Source organism: Melozone crissalis, unplaced genomic scaffold (genome assembly GCF_028551555.1).
Source record: "Melozone crissalis strain CALT ecotype California unplaced genomic scaffold, PUWL_Pcris_2 ptg000111l_1, whole genome shotgun sequence".
NCBI lineage: Eukaryota > Metazoa > Chordata > Aves > Passeriformes > Passerellidae > Melozone > Melozone crissalis.
This window is the reverse complement of record NW_026535888.1, coordinates 3835795-3854428: the sequence shown is the minus strand read 5'-3', so window position 1 is coordinate 3854428 and position 18634 is coordinate 3835795.

Below are 18634 nucleotides of genomic sequence, written 5' to 3'. Positions count from 1 at the left end.
CTCCGTGCAGCCTCTAGAACACGATGGGAGATGTTTTCTGTGCTGGCAAAGTTTGTCCTTGCCAGACAGAGTGGAAAAGATTTTTGCTAAGATGTAGACGAGAAGAGAGGCTAAAGACGAAGGTACGGTGCTCTGTAGAGCTAAGCACCGCTCCCTGGTCTCTTTCGGCAGAAGACACACACCGCAGAGCACTGTGAGCAGCAGAATCGTCTTTGCGCGAAGAAGCAGCTTCTTCGTCTCTGGGAGCCGGAGAGAGCGGCAGCTTCGCAAAGGTGATGAAACAAGCTGTACAACACTGCGATTGTGTGCGCAGCTTGCCAACTGAGAGAAAACAGTACCTGACCACTCTCCTGCCTTTTCTATTCACATGAACATTCGATTGCAAGCTGTTTTGGACAACTTTCTTTCTCTTCTTGCAAAACACTCGGCAGACCTCCGTGCAGCCTCTAGAACACGATGGGAGATGTTTTCTGTGCTGGCACAGTTTCTCCTTGCCAGACAGAGTGGAAAAGCTTTTTGCTAAGATGTAGACGAGAAGAGAGGCTAAAGACGAAGGTACGGTGCTCTGCAGAGCTAAGCACCGCTCCCGGATCTCTTTCGGCAGAAGGCGCACACCGCAGAGCACTGTGAGCGGCAGAATCGTCTTTGCGCGAAGAAGCAGCTTCTTCGTCTCCGGTAGCCGGAGAGAGCGGCAGCTTCGCAAAGGTGATGAAACAAGCTGTACAACACTGCGATTGTGTGCGCAGCTTGCCAACTGAGAGAAAACAGTACCTGACCACTCTCCTGCCTTTTCTATTCACATGAACATTCGATTGCAAGCTGTTTTGGACAACTTTCTTTCTCTTCTTGCAAAACACTCGGCAGACCTCCGTGCAGCCTCTAGCACACGATGGGAGATGTTTTCTGTGCTGGCAAAGTTTTTCCTTGCCAGACAGAGTGGAAAAGCTTTTTGCTAAGATGTAGACGAGAAGAGAGGCTAAAGACGAAGGTACGGTGCTCTGCAGAGCTAAGCACCGCTCCCGGACCTCTTTCGGCAGAAGGCGCACACCGCAGAGCACTGTGAGCGGCAGAATCGTCTTTGCGCGAAGAAGCAGCTTCTTCGTCTCCGGGAGCCGGAGAGAGCGGCAACTTGGGAAAGGTGATGAAACAAGCTGTACAACACTGCGATTGTGTGCGCAGCTTCCCAACTGAGAGAAAACAGTACCTGACCACTCTCCTTCCTTTTCTATTCACATGAACATTCGATTGCAAGCTGTTTTGGACAACTTTCTTTCTCTTCTTGCAACACACTCGGCAGACCTCCGCGCAGCCTCTAGAACACGATGGGAGATGTTTTCTGTGCTGGCACAGTTTCTCCTTGCCAGACAGAGTGGAAAAGCTTTTTGCTAAGATGTAGACGAGAAGAGAGGCTAAAGACGAAGGTAAGGTGCTCTGCAGAGCTATGCACCGCTCCCTGGTGTCTTTCGGCAGAAGACACACAGTGCAGAGCACTATGAGCGGCAGAATCGTCTTTGCGCGAAGAAGCCGCTTCTTCGTCTCCGGGAGCCGGAGAGAGCGGCAGCTTCGCAAAGGTGATGAAACTAGCTGTACAACACTGCGATTGTGTGCGCAGCTTGCCAACTGAGAGAAAACAGTACCTGACCACTCTCCTGCCTTTTCTATTCACATGAACATTCGATTGCAAGCTGTTTTGGACAACTTTCTTTGTTTTCTTGCAAAACACTCGGCAGACCTCCGTGCAGCCTCTAGAACACGATGGGAGATGTTTTCTGTGCTGGCACAGTTTCTCCTTGCCAGACAGAGTGGAAAAGCTTTTTGCTAAGATGTAGACGAGAAGAGAGGCTAAAGACGAAGGTACGGTGCTCTGCAGAGCTATGCACCGCTCCCTGGCCTCTTTGGCAGAAGGCGCACAAAGCAGAGCACTGTGAGCGGCAGAATCGTCTTTGCGCGAAGAAGCAGCTTCTTCGTCTCCGGGAGCCGGAGAGAGCGGCAGCTTCGCAAAGGTGATGAAACAAGCTGTACAAGACTGCGATTGTGTGCGCAGCTTGCCAACTGAGAGAAAACAGTACCCGACCACTCTCCTGCCTATTCTAATCACATGAACATTCGATTGCAAGCTGTTTTGGACAACTTTCTTTCTCTTCTTGCAAAACACTCGGCAGACCTCCGTGCAGCCTCTAGAACACGATGGGAGATGTTTTCTGTGCTGGCACAGTTTCTCCTTGCCAGACAGAGTGGAAAAGCTTTTTGCTAAGATGTAGACGAGAAGAGAGGCTAAAGACGAAGGTACGGTGCTCTGCAGAGCTAAGCACCGCTCCCTTGCCTCTTTCGGCAGAAGGCGCACACCGCAGATCACTGTGAGCGGCAGAATCGTCTTTGCGCGAAGAAGCAGCTTCTTCGTCTCCGGGAGCCGGAGAGAGCGGCAACTTCGCAAAGGTGATGAAACAAGCTGTACAACACTGCGAGTGTGTGCGCAGCTTGCCAACTGAGAGAAAACAGTACCTGACCACTCTCCTGCCTTTTCTATTCACATGAACATTCGATTGCAAGCTGTTTTGGACAACTTTCTTTCTCTTCTTGCAAAACACTCGGCAGACCTCCGTGCAGCCTCTAGAACACGATGGGAGATGTTTTTTGTGCTGGCACAGTTTCTCCTTGCCAGACATAGTGGAAAGGTTTTTGCTAAGATGTAGACGAGAAGAGAGGCTAAAGACGAAGGTACGGTGCTCTGCAGAGCTAAGCACCGCTCCCTGGCCTCTTTCGGCAGAAGGCGCACACCGCAGAGCACTGTGAGCGGCAGAATCGTCTTTGCGCGAAGAAGCAGCTTCTTCGTCTCCGGGAGCCGGAGAGAGCGGCAACTTCGCAAAGGTGATGAAACAAGCTGTACAAGACTGCGATTGTGTGCGCAGCTTGCCAACTGAGAGAAAACAGTACCTGACCACTCTCCTGCCTTTTCTATTCACATGAACATTCGATTGCAAGCTGTTTTGGACAACTTTCTTTCTCTTCTTGCAAAACACTCGGCAGACCTCCGTGCAGCTTCTAGAACACGATGGGAGATGTTTTCTGTGCTGGCAAAGTTTCTCCTTGCCAGACAGAGTGGAAAAGCTTTTTGCTAAGATTTAGACGAGAAGAGAGGCTAAAGACGAAGGTACGGTGCTCTGCAGAGCTAAGCACCGCTCCCGGACCTCTTTCGGCAGAAGGCGCACACCGCAGAGCACTGTGAGCGGCAGAATCGTCTTTGCGCGAAGAAGCAGCTTCTTCGTCTCCGGGAGCCGGAGAGAGCGGCAGCTTCGCAAAGGTGATGAAACAAGCTCTACAAGACTGCGATTGTGTGCGCAGCTTGCCAACTGAGAGAAAACAGTACCTGACCACTCTCCTGCCTTTTCTATTCACATGAACATTCGATTGCAAGCTGTTTTGGACAACTTTCTTTCTCTTCTTGCAAAACACTCGGCAGACCTCCGTGCAGCCTCTAGCACACGATGGGAGATGTTTTCTGTGCTGGCAAAGTTTCTCCTTGCCAGACAGAGTGGAAAAGCTTTTTGCTAAGATGTAGACGAGAAGAGAGGCTAAAGACGAAGGTACGGTGCTCTGCAGAGCTAAGCACCGCTCCCGGACCTCTTTCGGCAGAAGGCGCACTCCGCAGAGCACTGTGAGCGGCAGAATCGTCTTTGCGCGAAGAAGCAGCTTCTTCGTCTCCGGGAGCCGGATAGAGCGGCAACTTGGGAAAGGTGATGAAACAAGCTGTACAACACTGCGAGTGTGTGCGCAGCTTGCCAACTGAGAGAAAACAGTACCTGACCACTCTCCTTCCTTTTCTATTCACATGAACATTCGATTGCAAGCTGTTTTGGACAACTTTCTTTCTCTTCTTGCAAAACACTCGGCAGACCTCCGTGCAGCCTCTAGAACACGATGGGAGATGTTTTCTGTGCTGGCACAGTTTCTCCTTGCCAGACAGAGTGGAAAAGCTTTTTGCTAAGATGTAGACGAGAAGAGAGGCTAAAGACGAAGGTACGGTGCTCTGCAGAGCTAAGCACCGCTCCCGGACCTCTTTCGGCAGAAGACGCACACCGCAGAGCACTGTGAGCGGCAGAATCGTCTTTGCGCGAAGAAGCAGCTTCTTCGTCTCCGGGAGCCGGAGAGAGCGGCAACTTCGCAAAGGTGATGAAACAAGCTGTACAAGACTGCGATTGTGTGCGCAGCTTGCCAACTGAGAGAAAACAGTACCTGACCACTCTCCTGCCTTTTCTATTCACATGAACATTCGATTGCAAGCTGTTTTGGACAACTTTCTTTCTCTTCTTGCAAAACACTCGGCAGACCTCCGTGCAGCCTCTAGCACACGATGGGAGATGTTTTCTGTGCTGGCAAAGTTTCTCCTTGCCAGACAGAGTGGAAAAGGTTTTTGCTAAGATGTAGACGAGAAGAGAGGCTAAAGACGAAGGTACGGTGCTCTGCAGAGCTAAGCACCGCTCCCGGACCTCTTTCGGCAGAAGGCGCACTCCGCAGAGCACTGTGAGCGGCAGAATCGTCTTTGCGCGAAGAAGCAGCTTCTTCGTCTCCGGGAGCCGGATAGAGCGGCAACTTGGGAAAGGTGATGAAACAAGCTGTACAACACTGCGAGTGTGTGCGCAGCTTGCCAACTGAGAGAAAACAGTACCTGACCACTCTCCTTCCTTTTCTATTCACATGAACATTCGATTGCAAGCTGTTTTGGACAACTTTCTTTCTCTTCTTGCAAAACACTCGGCAGACCTCCGTGCAGCCTCTAGAACACGATGGGAGATGTTTTCTGTGCTGGCACAGTTTCTCCTTGCCAGACAGAGTGGAAAAGCTTTTTGCTAAGATGTAGACGAGAAGAGAGGCTAAAGACGAAGGTACGGTGCTCTGCAGAGCTAAGCACCGCTCCCGGACCTCTTTCGGCAGAAGACGCACACCGCAGAGCACTGTGAGCGGCAGAATCGTCTTTGCGCGAAGAAGCAGCTTCTTCGTCTCCGGGAGCCGGAGAGAGCGGCAACTTCGCAAAGGTGATGAAACAAGCTGTACAAGACTGCGAGTGTGTGCGCAGCTTGCCAACTGAGAGAAAACAGTACCTGACCACTCTCCTGCCTTTTCTATTCACATGAACATTCGATTGCAAGCTGTTTTGGACAACTTTCTTTCTCTTCTTGCAAAACACTCGGCAGACCTCCGTGCAGCCTCTAGAACACGATGGGAGATGTTTTCTGTGCTGGCACAGTTTCTCCTTGCCAGACAGAGTGGAAAAGCTTTTTGCTAAGATGTAGACGAGAAGAGAGGCTAAAGACGAAGGTAAGGTGCTCTGCAGAGCTATGCACCGCTCCCTGGTGTCTTTCGGCAGAAGACACACAGTGCAGAGCACTATGAGCGGCAGAGTCGTCTTTGCGCGAAGAAGCCGCTTCTTCGTCTCCGGGAGCCGGAGAGAGCGGCAGCTTCGCAAAGGTGATGAAACAAGCTGTACAACACTGCGATTGTGTGCGCAGCTTGCCAACTGAGAGAAAACAGTACCTGACCACTCTCCTTCCTTTTCTATTCACATGAACATTTGATTGCAAGCTGTTTTGGACAACTTTCTTTCTCTTCTTGCAAAACACTCGGCAGACCTCCGTGCAGCCTCTAGAACACGATGGGAGATGTTTTCTGTGCTGGCAAAGTTTCTCCTTGCCAGACAGAGTGGAAAAGCTTTTTGCTAAGATGTAGACGAGAAGAGAGGCTAAAGACGAAGGTACGGTGCTCTGCAGAGCTAAGCACCGCTCCCGGACCTCTTTCGGCACAAGGCGCACACCGCAGAGCACTGTGAGCGGCAGAATCGTCTTTGCGCGAAGAAGCAGCTTCTTCTTCTCCCGGAGCCGGAGAGAGCGGCAACTTCGCAAAGGTGATGAAACAAGCTGTACAACACTGCGATTGTGTGCGCAGCTTGCCAACTGAGAGAAAACAGTACCTGCCCACTCTCCTGCCTTTTCTAATCACATGAACATTCGATTGCAAGCTGTTTTGAACAACTTTCTTTCTCTTCTTGCAAAACACTCGGCAGACCTCCGTGCAGTCTCTAGAATACGATGGGAGATGTTTTCTGTGCTGGCAAAGTTTCTCCTTGCCAGACAGAGTGGAAAAGCTTTTTGCTAAGATGTAGACGAGAAGAGAGGCTAAAGACGAAGGTACGGTGCTCTGCAGAGCTAAGCACCGCTCCCGGACCTCTTTCGGCAGAAGGCGCACACCGCAGAGCACTGTGAGCGGCAGAATCGTCTTTGCGCGAAGAAGCAGCTTCTTCGTCTCCGGGAGCCGGAGAGAGCGGCAACTTCGCAAAGGTGATGAAACAAGCTGTGCAAGACTGCGATTGTGTGCGCAGCTTGCCAACTGAGAGAAAACAGTACCTGACCACTCTCCTGCCTTTTCTATTCACATGAACATTCGATTGCAAGCTGTTTTGGACAACTTTCTTTCTCTTCTTGCAAAACACTCGGCAGACCTCGGTGCAGCCTCTAGAACACGATGGGAGATGTTTTCTGTGGTGGCAAAGTTTCTCCTTGCCAGACAGAGTGGAAAAGCTTTTTGCTAAGATGTAGACGAGAAGAGAGGCTAAAGACGAAGGTACGGTGCTCTGCAGAGCTAAGCACCGCTCCCGGGCGTCTTTCGGCAGAAGACACATACCGCAGAGCACTGTGAGCGGCAGAATCGTCTTTGCGCGAAGAAGCAGCTTCTTCGTCTCCGCGAGCCGGAGAGAGCGGCAACTTCGCAAAGGTGATGAAACAAGCTGTACAAGACTGCGAGTGTGTGCGCAGCTTGCCAACTGAGAGAAAACAGTACCTGACCATTCTCCTGCCTTTTCTATTCACATGAACATTCGATTGCAAGCTGTTTTGGACAACTTTCTTTCTCTTCTTGCAAAACACTCGGCAGACCTCCGTGCAGCCTCTAGAACACGATGGGAGATGTTTTCTGTGCTGGCAAAGTTTCTCCTTGCCAGACAGAGTGGAAAAGTTTTTGCTAAGATGTAGACGAGAAGAGAGGCCAAAGACGACGGTACGGTGCTCCGCAGAGCTAAGCACCGCTCCCGGACCTCTTTCGGCAGAAGGCGCACACCGCAGAGCACTGTGAGCGGCAGAATCGTCTTTGCGCGAAGAAGCAGCTTCTTCGTCTCCCGGAGCCGGAAAGAGCGGCAACTTCGCAAAGGTGATGAAACAAGCTGTACAACACTACCATTGTGTGCGCAGCTTGCCAACTGAGAGAAAACAGTACCTGACCACTCTCCTGCCTTTTCTATTCACATGAACATTCGATTGCAAGCTGTTTTGGACAACTTTCTTTCTCTTCTTGCAAAACACTCGGCAGACCTCCGTGCAGCTTCTAGAACACGATGGGAGATGTTTTCTGTGCTGGCACAGTTTCTCCTTGCCAGACAGAGTGGAAAAGGTTTTTGCTAAGATGTAGACGAGAAGAGAGGCTAAAGACGAAGGTACGGTGCTCTGCAGAGCTAAGCACCGCTCCCGGACCTCTTTCGGCAGAAGACACACAGTGCAGAGCACTATGAGCGGCAGAATCTTCTTTGCGCGAAGAAGCAGCTTCTTCGTCTCCGGGAGCCGGAAAGAGCGGCAGCTTCGCAAAGGTGATGAAACAAGCTGTACAACACTGCGATTGTGTGCGCAGCTTGCCAACTGAGAGAAAACAGTACCTGACCACTCTCCTGCCTTTTCTATTCTCATGAACATTCGATTGCAAGCTGTTTTGGACAACTTTCTTTCTCTTCTTGCAAAACACTCGGCAGACCTCCGTGCAGCCTCTAGAACACGATGGGAGATGTTTTTTGTGCTGGCACAGTTTCTCCTTGCCAGACAGAGTGGAAAAGCTTTTTGCTAAGATGTAGACGAGAAGAGAGGCTAAAGACGAAGGTACGGTGCTCTGCAGAGCTAAGCACCGCTCCCGGACCTCTTTCGGCAGAAGGCGCACACCGCAGAGCACTGTGAGCGGCAGAATCGTCTTTGCGCGAAGAAGCAGCTTCTTCGTCTCCGGGAGCCGGAGAGAGCGGCAGCTTCGCAAAGGTGATGAAACAAGCTGTACAACACTGCGATTGTGTGCGCAGCTTGCCAACTGAGAGAAAACAGTACCTGACCACTCTCCTGCCTTTTCTATTCACATGAACATTCGATTGCAAGCTGTTTTGGACAACTTTCTTTCTCTTCTTGCAAAACACTCGGCAGACCTCCGTGCAGCCTCTAGCACACGATGGGAGATGTTTTCTGTGCTGGCAAAGTTTTTCCTTGCCAGACAGAGTGGAAAAGCTTTTTGCTAAGATGTAGACGAGAAGAGAGGCTAAAGACGAAGGTACGGTGCTCTGCAGAGCTAAGCACCGCTCCCGGACCTCTTTCGGCAGAAGGCGCACACCGCAGAGCACTGTGAGCGGCAGAATCGTCTTTGCGCGAAGAAGCAGCTTCTTCGTCTCCGGGAGCCGGAGAGAGCGGCAACTTGGGAAAGGTGATGAAACAAGCTGTACAACACTGCGATTGTGTGCGCAGCTTGCCAACTGAGAGAAAACACTACCTGACCACTCTCCTTCCTTTTCTATTCACATGAACATTCGATTGCAAGCTGTTTTGGACAACTTTCTTTCTCTTCTTGCAAAACACTCGGCAGACCTCCGTGCAGCCTCTAGAACACGATGGGAGATGTTTTCTGTGCTGGCACAGTTTCTCCTTGCCAGACAGAGTGGAAAAGCTTTTTGCTAAGATGTAGACGAGAAGAGAGGCTAAAGACGAAGGTACGGTGCTCTGCAGAGCTAAGCACCGCTCCCGGACCTCTTTCGGCAGAAGACACACAGTGCAGAGCACTATGAGCGGCAGAATCGTCTTTGCGCGAAGAAGCAGCTTCTTCGTCTCCGGGAGCCGGAGAGAGCGGCAGCTTCGCAAAGGTGATGAAACAAGCTGTACAACACTGCGATTGTGTGCGCAGCTTGCCAACTGAGAGAAAACAGTACCTCACCACTCTCCTGCCTTTTCTATTCACATGAACATTCGATTGCAAGCTGTTTTGGACAACTTTCTTTCTCTTCTTGCAAAACACTCGGCAGACCTCCGTGCAGCTTCTAGAACACGATGGGAGATGTTTTCTGTGCTGGCACAGTTTCTCCTTGCCAGACAGAGTTGAAAAGCTTTTTGCTAGGATGTAGACGAGAAGAGAGGCTAAAAACGAAGGTACGGTGCTCTGCAGAGCTAAGCACCGCTCCCGGACCTCTTTCGGCAGAAGACACAAAGTGCAGAGCACAATGAGCGGCAGAATCGTCTTTGCGCGAAGAAGCAGCTTCTTCGTCTCCGGGAGCCGGAGAGAGCGGCAGCTTCGCAAAGGTGATGAAACAAGCTGTACAACACTGCGATTGTGTGCGCAGCTTGCCAACTGAGAGAAAACAGTACCTGACCACTCTCCTGCCTTTTCTATTCTCATGAACATTCGATTGCAAGCTGTTTTGGACAACTTTCTTTCTCTTCTTGCAAAACACTCGGCAGACCTCCGTGCAGCCTCTAGAACATGATGGGAGATGTTTTCTGTGCTGGCACAGTTTGTCCTTTCCAGACAGAGTGGAAAAGCTTTTTGCTAAGATGTAGACGAGAAGAGAGGCTAAAGACGAAGGTACGGTGCTCTGCAGAGCTGAGCACCGCTCCCGGACCTCTTTCGGCAGAAGGCGCACACCACAGAGCACTGTGAGCGGCAGAATCGTCTTTGCGCGAAGAAGCAGCTTCTTCGTCTCCGGGAGCCGGAGAGAGCGGCAGCTTCGCAAAGGTGATGAAACAAGCTGTACAACACTGCGATTGTGTGCGCAGCTTGCCAACTGAGAGAAAACAGTACCTGACCACTCTCCTGCCTTTTCTATTCACATGAACATTCGATTGCAAGCTGTTTTGGACAACTTTCTTTCTCTTCTTGCAAAACACTCGGCAGACCTCCGTGCAGCCTCTAGAACACGATGGGAGATGTTTTCTGTGCTGGCACAGTTTCTCCTTGCCAGACAGAGTGGAAAAGCTTTTTGCTAAGATGTAGACGAGAAGAGAGGCTAAAGACGAAGGTACGGTGCTCTGCAGAGCTATGCACCGCTCCCTGGCCACTTTGGCAGAAGGCGCACACCGCAGAACACTGTGAGCGGCAGAATCGTCTTTGCGCGAAGAAGCAGCTTCTTCGTCTCCGGGAGCCGGAGAGAGCGGCAACTTCGCAAAGGTGATGAAACAAGCTGTACAACACTGCGATTGTGTGCGCAGCTTGCCAACTGAGAGAAAACAGTACCTGACCACTCTCCTGCCTTTTCTATTCACATGAACATTCGATTGCAAGCTGTTTTGGACAACTTTCTTTCTCTTCTTGCAAAACACTCGGCAGACCTCCGTGCAGCCTCTAGAACACGATGGGAGATGTTTTCTGTGCTGGCAAAGTTTCTCCTTGCCAGACAGAGTGGAAAAGCTTTTTGCTAAGATGTAGACGAGAAGAGAGGCTAAAGACGAAGGTACGGTGCTCTGCAGAGCTAAGCACCACTCCCGGATCTCTTTCGGCAGAAGGCGCACACCGCAGAGCACTGTGAGCGGCAGAATCGTCTTTGCGCGAAGAAGCAGCTACTTCGTCTCCCGGAGCCGGAGAGAGCGGCAACTTCGCAAAGGTGATGAAACTAGCTGTACAACACTGCGATTGTGTGCGCAGCTTGCCAACTGAGAGAAAACAGTACCCGACCACTCTCCTGCCTTTTCTAATCACATGAACATTCGATTGCAAGCTGTTTTGGACAACTTTCTTTCTCTTCTTGCAAAACACTCGGCAGACCTCCGTGCAGCCTCTAGAACACGATGGGAGATGTTTTCTGTGCTGGCACAGTTTCTCCTTGCCAGACAGAGTGGAAAAGCTTTTTGCTAAGATGTAGACGAGAAGAGAGGCTAAAGACGAAGGTACGGTGCTCTGCAGAGCTAAGCACCGCTCCCGGACCTCTTTCGGCAGAAGGCGCACACCGCAGAGCACTGTGAGCGGCAGAATCGTCTTTGCGCGAAGAAGCAGCTTCTTCGTCTCCGGGAGCCGGAGAGAGCGGCAACTTCGCAAAGGTGATGAAACACGCTGTACAACACTGCGATTGTGTGCGCAGCTTGCCAACTGAGAGAAAACAGTACCTGACCACTCTCCTGCCTTTTCTATTCACATGAACATTCGATTGCAAGCTGTTTTGGACAACTTTCTTTCTCTTCTTGCAAAACACTCGGCAGACCTCCGTGCAGCCTCTAGAACACGATGGGAGATGTTTTCTGTGCTGGCAAAGTTTGTCCTTGCCAGACAGAGTGGAAAAGCTTTTTGCTAAGATGTAGACGAGAAGAGAGGCTAAAGACGAAGGTACGGTGCTCTGCAGAGCTAAGCACCGCTCCCGGACCTCTTTCGGCAGAAGGCGCACACCGCAGAGCACTGTGAGCGGCAGAATCGTCTTTGCGCGAAGAAGCAGCTTCTTCGTCTCCGGGAGCCGGAGAGAGCGGCAACTTCGCAAAGGTGATGAAACAAGCTGTGCAAGACTGCGATTGTGTGCGCAGCTTGGCAACTGAGAGAAAACAGTACCTGACCACTCTCCTGCCTTTTCTATTCACATGAACATTCGATTGCAAGCTGTTTTGGACAACTTTCTTTCTCTTCTTGCAAAACACTCGGCAGACCTCGGTGCAGCCTCTAGAACACGATGGGAGATGTTTTCTGTGGTGGCAAAGTTTCTCCTTGCCAGACAGAGTGGAAAAGCTTTTTGCTAAGATGTAGACGAGAAGAGAGGCTAAAGACGAAGGTACGGTGCTCTGCAGAGCTAAGCACCGCTCCCGGGCGTCTTTCGGCAGAAGACACATACCGCAGAGCACTGTGAGCGGCAGAATCGTCTTTGCGCGAAGAAGCAGCTTCTTCGTCTCCGCGAGCCGGAGAGAGCGGCAACTTCGCAAAGGTGATGAAACAAGCTGTACAAGACTGCGAGTGTGTGCGCAGCTTGCCAACTGAGAGAAAACAGTACCTGACCATTCTCCTGCCTTTTCTATTCACATGAACATTCGATTGCAAGCTGTTTTGGACAACTTTCTTTCTCTTCTTGCAAAACACTCGGCAGACCTCCGTGCAGCCTCTAGAACACGATGGGAGATGTTTTCTGTGCTGGCAAAGTTTCTCCTTGCCAGACAGAGTGGAAAAGTTTTTGCTAAGATGTAGACGAGAAGAGAGGCCAAAGACGACGGTACGGTGCTCCGCAGAGCTAAGCACCGCTCCCGGACCTCTTTCGGCAGAAGGCGCACACCGCAGAGCACTGTGAGCGGCAGAATCGTCTTTGCGCGAAGAAGCAGCTTCTTCGTCTCCCGGAGCCGGAGAGAGCGGCAACTTCGCAAAGGTGATGAAACAAGCTGTACAACACTACCATTGTGTGCGCAGCTTGCCAACTGAGAGAAAACAGTACCTTACCACTCTCCTGCCTTTTCTATTCACATGAACATTCGATTGCAAGCTGTTTTGGACAACTTTCTTTCTCTTCTTGCAAAACACTCGGCAGACCTCCGTGCAGCTTCTAGAACACGATGGGAGATGTTTTCTGTGCTGGCACAGTTTCTCCTTGCCAGACAGAGTGGAAAAGGTTTTTGCTAAGATGTAGACGAGAAGAGAGGCTAAAGACGAAGGTACGGTGCTCTGCAGAGCTAAGCACCGCTCCCGGACCTCTTTCGGCAGAAGACACACAGTGCAGAGCACTGTGAGCGGCAGAATCGTCTTTGCGCGAAGAAGCAGCTTCTTCGTCTCCGGGAGCCGGAAAGAGCGGCAGCTTCGCAAAGGTGATGAAACAAGCTGTACAACACTGCGATTGTGTGCGCAGCTTGCCAACTGAGAGAAAACAGTACCTGACCACTCTCCTGCCTTTTCTATTCTCATGAACATTCGATTGCAAGCTGTTTTGGACAACTTTCTTTCTCTTCTTGCAAAACACTCGTCAGACCTCCGTGCAGCCTCTAGAACACGATGGGAGATGTTTTTTGTGCTGGCACAGTTTCTCCTTGCCAGACAGAGTGGAAAAGCTTTTTGCTAAGATGTAGACGAGAAGAGAGGCTAAAGACGAAGGTACGGTGCTCTGCAGAGCTAAGCACCGCTCCCGGACCTCTTTCGGCAGAAGGCGCACACCGCAGAGCACTGTGAGCGGCAGAATCGTCTTTGCGCGAAGAAGCAGCTTCTTCGTCTCCGGGAGCCGGAGAGAGCGGCAGCTTCGCAAAGGTGATGAAACAAGCTGTACAACACTGCGATTGTGTGCGCAGCTTGCCAACTGAGAGAAAACAGTACCTGACCACTCTCCTGCCTTTTCTATTCACATGAACATTCGATTGCAAGCTGTTTTTGACAACTTTCTTTCTCTTCTTGCAAAACACTCGGCAGACCTCCGTGCAGCCTCTAGCACACGATGGGAGATGTTTTCTGTGCTGGCAAAGTTTTTCCTTGCCAGACAGAGTGGAAAAGCTTTTTGCTAAGATGTAGACGAGAAGAGAGGCTAAAGACGAAGGTACGGTGCTCTGCAGAGCTAAGCACCGCTCCCGGACCTCTTTCGGCAGAAGGCGCACACCGCAGAGCACTGTGAGCGGCAGAATCGTCTTTGCGCGAAGAAGCAGCTTCTTCGTCTCCGGGAGCCGGAGAGAGCGGCAACTTGGGAAAGGTGATGAAACAAGCTGTACAACACTGCGATTGTGTGCGCAGCTTGCCAACTGAGAGAAAACACTACCTGACCACTCTCCTTCCTTTTCTATTCACATGAACATTCGATTGCAAGCTGTTTTGGACAACTTTCTTTCTCTTCTTGCAAAACACTCGGCAGACCTCCGTGCAGCCTCTAGAACACGATGGGAGATGTTTTCTGTGCTGGCACAGTTTCTCCTTGCCAGACAGAGTGGAAAAGCTTTTTGCTAAGATGTAGACGAGAAGAGAGGCTAAAGACGAAGGTACGGTGCTCTGCAGAGCTAAGCACCGCTCCCGGACCTCTTTCGGCAGAAGACACACAGTGCAGAGCACTATGAGCGGCAGAATCGTCTTTGCGCGAAGAAGCAGCTTCTTCGTCTCCGGGAGCCGGAGAGAGCGGCAGCTTCGCAAAGGTGATGAAACAAGCTGTACAACACTGCGATTGTGTGCGCAGCTTGCCAACTGAGAGAAAACAGTACCTCACCACTCTCCTGCCTTTTCTATTCACATGAACATTCGATTGCAAGCTGTTTTGGACAACTTTCTTTCTCTTCTTGCAAAACACTCGGCAGACCTCCGTGCAGCTTCTAGAACACGATGGGAGATGTTTTCTGTGCTGGCACAGTTTCTCCTTGCCAGACAGAGTTGAAAAGCTTTTTGCTAGGATGTAGACGAGAAGAGAGGCTAAAAACGAAGGTACGGTGCTCTGCAGAGCTAAGCACCGCTCCCGGACCTCTTTCGGCAGAAGACACAAAGTGCAGAGCACAATGAGCGGCAGAATCGTCTTTGCGCGAAGAAGCAGCTTCTTCGTCTCCGGGAGCCGGAAAGAGCGGCAGCTTCGCAAAGGTGATGAAACAAGCTGTACAACACTGCGATTGTGTGCGCAGCTTGCCAACTGAGAGAAAACAGTACCTGACCACTCTCCTGCCTTTTCTATTCTCATGAACATTCGATTGCAAGCTGTTTTGGACAACTTTCTTTCTCTTCTTGCAAAACACTCGGCAGACCTCCGTGCAGCCTCTAGAACACGATGGGAGATGTTTTCTGTGCTGGCACAGTTTCTCCTTGCCAGACAGAGTGGAAAAGCTTTTTGCTAAGATGTAGACGAGAAGAGACGCTAAAGACGAAGGTACGGTGCTCTGCAGAGCTGAGCACCGCTCCCGGACCTCTTTCGGCAGAAGGCGCACACCACAGAGCACTGTGAGCGGCAGAATCGTCTTTGCGCCAAGAAGCAGCTTCTTCGTCTCCGGGAGCCGGAGAGAGCGGCAGCTTCGCAAAGGTGATGAAACAAGCTGTACAACACTGCGATTGTGTGCGCAGCTTGCCAACTGAGAGAAAACAGTACCTGACCACTCTCCTGCCTTTTCTATTCACATGAACATTCGATTGCAAGCTGTTTTGGACAACTTTCTTTCTCTTCTTGCAAAACACTCGGCAGACCTCCGTGCAGCCTCTAGAACACGATGGGAGATGTTTTCTGTGCTGGCACAGTTTCTCCTTGCCAGACAGAGTGGAAAAGCTTTTTGCTAAGATGTAGACGAGAAGAGAGGCTAAAGACGAAGGTACGGTGCTCTGCAGAGCTATGCACCGCTCCCTGGCCACTTTGGCAGAAGGCGCACACCGCAGAGCACTGTGAGCGGCAGAATCGTCTTTGCGCGAAGAAGCAGCTTCTTCGTCTCCGGGAGCCGGAGAGAGCGGCAACTTGGCAAAGGTGATGAAACAAGCTGTACAACACTGCGATTGTGTGCGCAGCTTGCCAACTGAGAGAAAACAGTACCCGACCACTCTCCTGCCTTTTCTAATCACATGAACATTCGATTGCAAGCTGTTTTGGACAACTTTCTTTCTCTTCTTGCAAAACACTCGGCAGACCTCCGTGCAGCCTCTAGAACACGATGGGAGATGTTTTCTGTGCTGGCACAGTTTCTCCTTGCCAGACAGAGTGGAAAAGCTTTTTGCTAAGATGTAGACGAGAAGAGAGGCTAAAGACGAAGGTACGGTGCTCTGCAGAGCTAAGCACCGCTCCCGGACCTCTTTCGGCAGAAGGCGCACACCGCAGAGCACTGTGAGCGGCAGAATCGTCTTTGCGCGAAGAAGCAGCTTCTTCGTCTCCGGGAGCCGGAGAGAGCGGCAACTTCGCAAAGGTGATGAAACACGCTGTACAACACTGCGATTGTGTGCGCAGCTTGCCAACTGAGAGAAAACAGTACCTGACCACTCTCCTTCCTTTTCTATTCACATGAACATTCGATTGCAAGCTGTTTTGGACAACTTTCTTTCTCTTCTTGCAAAACACTCGGCAGACCTCCGTGCAGCCTCTAGAACACGATGGGAGATGTTTTCTGTGCTGGCAAAGTTTGTCCTTGCCAGACAGAGTGGAAAAGCTTTTTGCTAAGATGTAGACGAGAAGAGAGGCTAAAGACGAAGGTACGGTGCTCTGCAGAGCTAAGCACCGCTCCCGGACCTCTTTCGGCAGAAGGCGCACACCGCAGAGCACTGTGAGCGGCAGAATCGTCTTTGCGCGAAGAAGCAGCTTCTTCTTCTCCCGGAGCCGGAGAGAGCGGCAACTTCGCAAAGGTGATGAAACAAGCTGTACAACACTGCGATTGTGTGCGCAGCTTGCCAACTGAGAGAAAACAGTACCTGACCACTCTCCTGCCTTTTCTAATCACATGAACATTCGATTGCAAGCTGTTTTGAACAACTTTCTTTCTCTTCTTGCAAAACACTCGGCAGACCTCCGTGCAGCCTCTAGAACACGATGGGAGATGTTTTCTGTGCTGGCAAAGTTTCTCCTCGCCAGACAGAGTGGAAAAGGTTTTTGCTAAGATGACGACGAGAAGAGAGGCTAAAGACGACGGTACGGTCCTCCGCAGAGCTAAGCACCGCTCCCGGGCCTCTTTCGGCAGAAGGCGCACACCGCAGAGCACTATGAGCGGCAGAATCGTCTTTGCGCGAAGAAGCAGCTTCTTCGTCTCCAGGAGCCGGAGAGAGCGGCAGCTTCGCAAAGGTGATGAAACAAGCTGTACAACACTGCGATTGTGTGCGCAGCTTGCCAACTGAGAGAAAACAGTACCTGACCACTCTCCTGCCTTTTCTATTCACATGAACATTCGATTGCAAGCTGTTTTGGACAACTTTCTTTCTCTTATGCAAAACACTCGGCAGACCTCCGTGCAGCCTCTAGAACACGATGGGAGATGTTTTCTGTGCTGGCACAGTTTCTCCTTGCCAGACAGAGTGGAAAAGGTTTTTGCTAAGATGTAGACGAGAAGAGAGGCTAAAGACGAGCGTACGGTGCTCTGCAGAGCTAAGCACCGCTCCCGGACCTCTTTCGGCAGAAGGCGCACACCGCAGAGCACTGGGAGCGGCAGAATCGGCTTTGCGCGAAGAAGCAGCTTCTTCGTCTCCGTGAGCCGGAGAGAGCGGCAGCTTCGCAAAGGTGATGAAACAAGCTGTACAAGACTGCGATTGTGTGCGCAGCTTGCCAAGTGAGAGAAAACAGTACCTGACCACTCTCCTGCCTTTTCTAATCACATGAACATTCGATTGGAAGCTGTTTTGGACAACTTTCTTTGTTTTCTTGCAAAACACTCGGCAGACCTCCGTGCAGCCTCTAGAACACGATGGGAGATGTTTTCTGTGCTGGCACAGTTTCTCCTTGCCAGACAGAGTGGAAAAGCTTTTTGCTAAGATGTAGACGAGAAGAGAGGCTAAAGACGAACGTACGGTGCTCTGCAGAGCTATGCACCGCTCCCTGGCCTCTTTCGGCAGAAGGCGCACACCGCAGAGCACTGGGAGCGGCAGAATCGGCTTTGCGCGAAGAAGCCGCTTCTTCGTCTCCGTGAGCCGGAGAGAGCGGCAGCTTCGCAAAGGTGATGAAACAAGCTGTACAACACTGCGATTGTGTGCGCAGCTTGCCAACTGAGAGAAAACAGTACCTGACCACTCTCCTGCCTTTTCTATTCACATGAACATTCGATTGGAAGCTGTTTTGGACAACTTTCTTTGTTTTCTTGCAAAACACTCGGCAGACCTCCGTGCAGCCTCTAGAACATGATGGGAGATGTTTTCTGTGCTGGCACAGTTTCTCCTTGCCAGACAGAGTGGAAAAGCTTTTTGCTAAGATGTAGACGAGAAGAGAGGCTAAAGACGAAGGTACGGTGCTCTGCAGAGCTAAGCACCGCTCCCGGACCTCTTTCGGCAGAAGGCGCACACCGCAGAGCACTGTGAGCGGCAGAATCGTCTTTGCGCGAAGAAGCAGCTTCTTCGTCTCCGGGAGCCGGAGAGAGCGGCAACTTCGCAAAGGTGATGAAACAAGCTGTACAACACTGCGATTGTGTGCGCAGCTTGCCAACTGAGAGAAAGCAGTACCTGACCACTCTCCTTCCTTTTCTATTCACATGAACATTCGATTGCAAGCTGTTTTGGACAACTTTCTTTCTCTTCTTGCAAAACACTCGGCAGACCTCCGTGCAGCCTCTAGAACACGATGGGAGATGTTTTCTGTGCTGGCAAAGTTTCTCCTTGCCAGACAGAGTGGAAAAGCTTTTTGCTAAGATGTAGACGAGAAGAGAGGCTAAAGACGAAGGTACGGTGCTCTGCAGAGCTAAGCACCGCTCCCGGATCTCTTTCGGCAGAAGGCGCACACCGCAGAGCACTGTGAGCGGCAGAATCGTCTTTGCGCGAAGAAGCAGCTTCTTCGTCTCCCGGAGCCGGAGAGAGCGGCAACTTCGCAAAGGTGATGAAACAAGCTGTACAAGACTGCGATTGTGTGCGCAGCTTGCCAACTGAGAGAAAACAGTACCCGACCACTCTCCTGCCTATTCTAATCACATGAACATTCGATTGCAAGCTGTTTTGGACAACTTTCTTTCTCTTCTTGCAAAACACTCGGCAGACCTCCGTGCAGCCTCTAGAACAC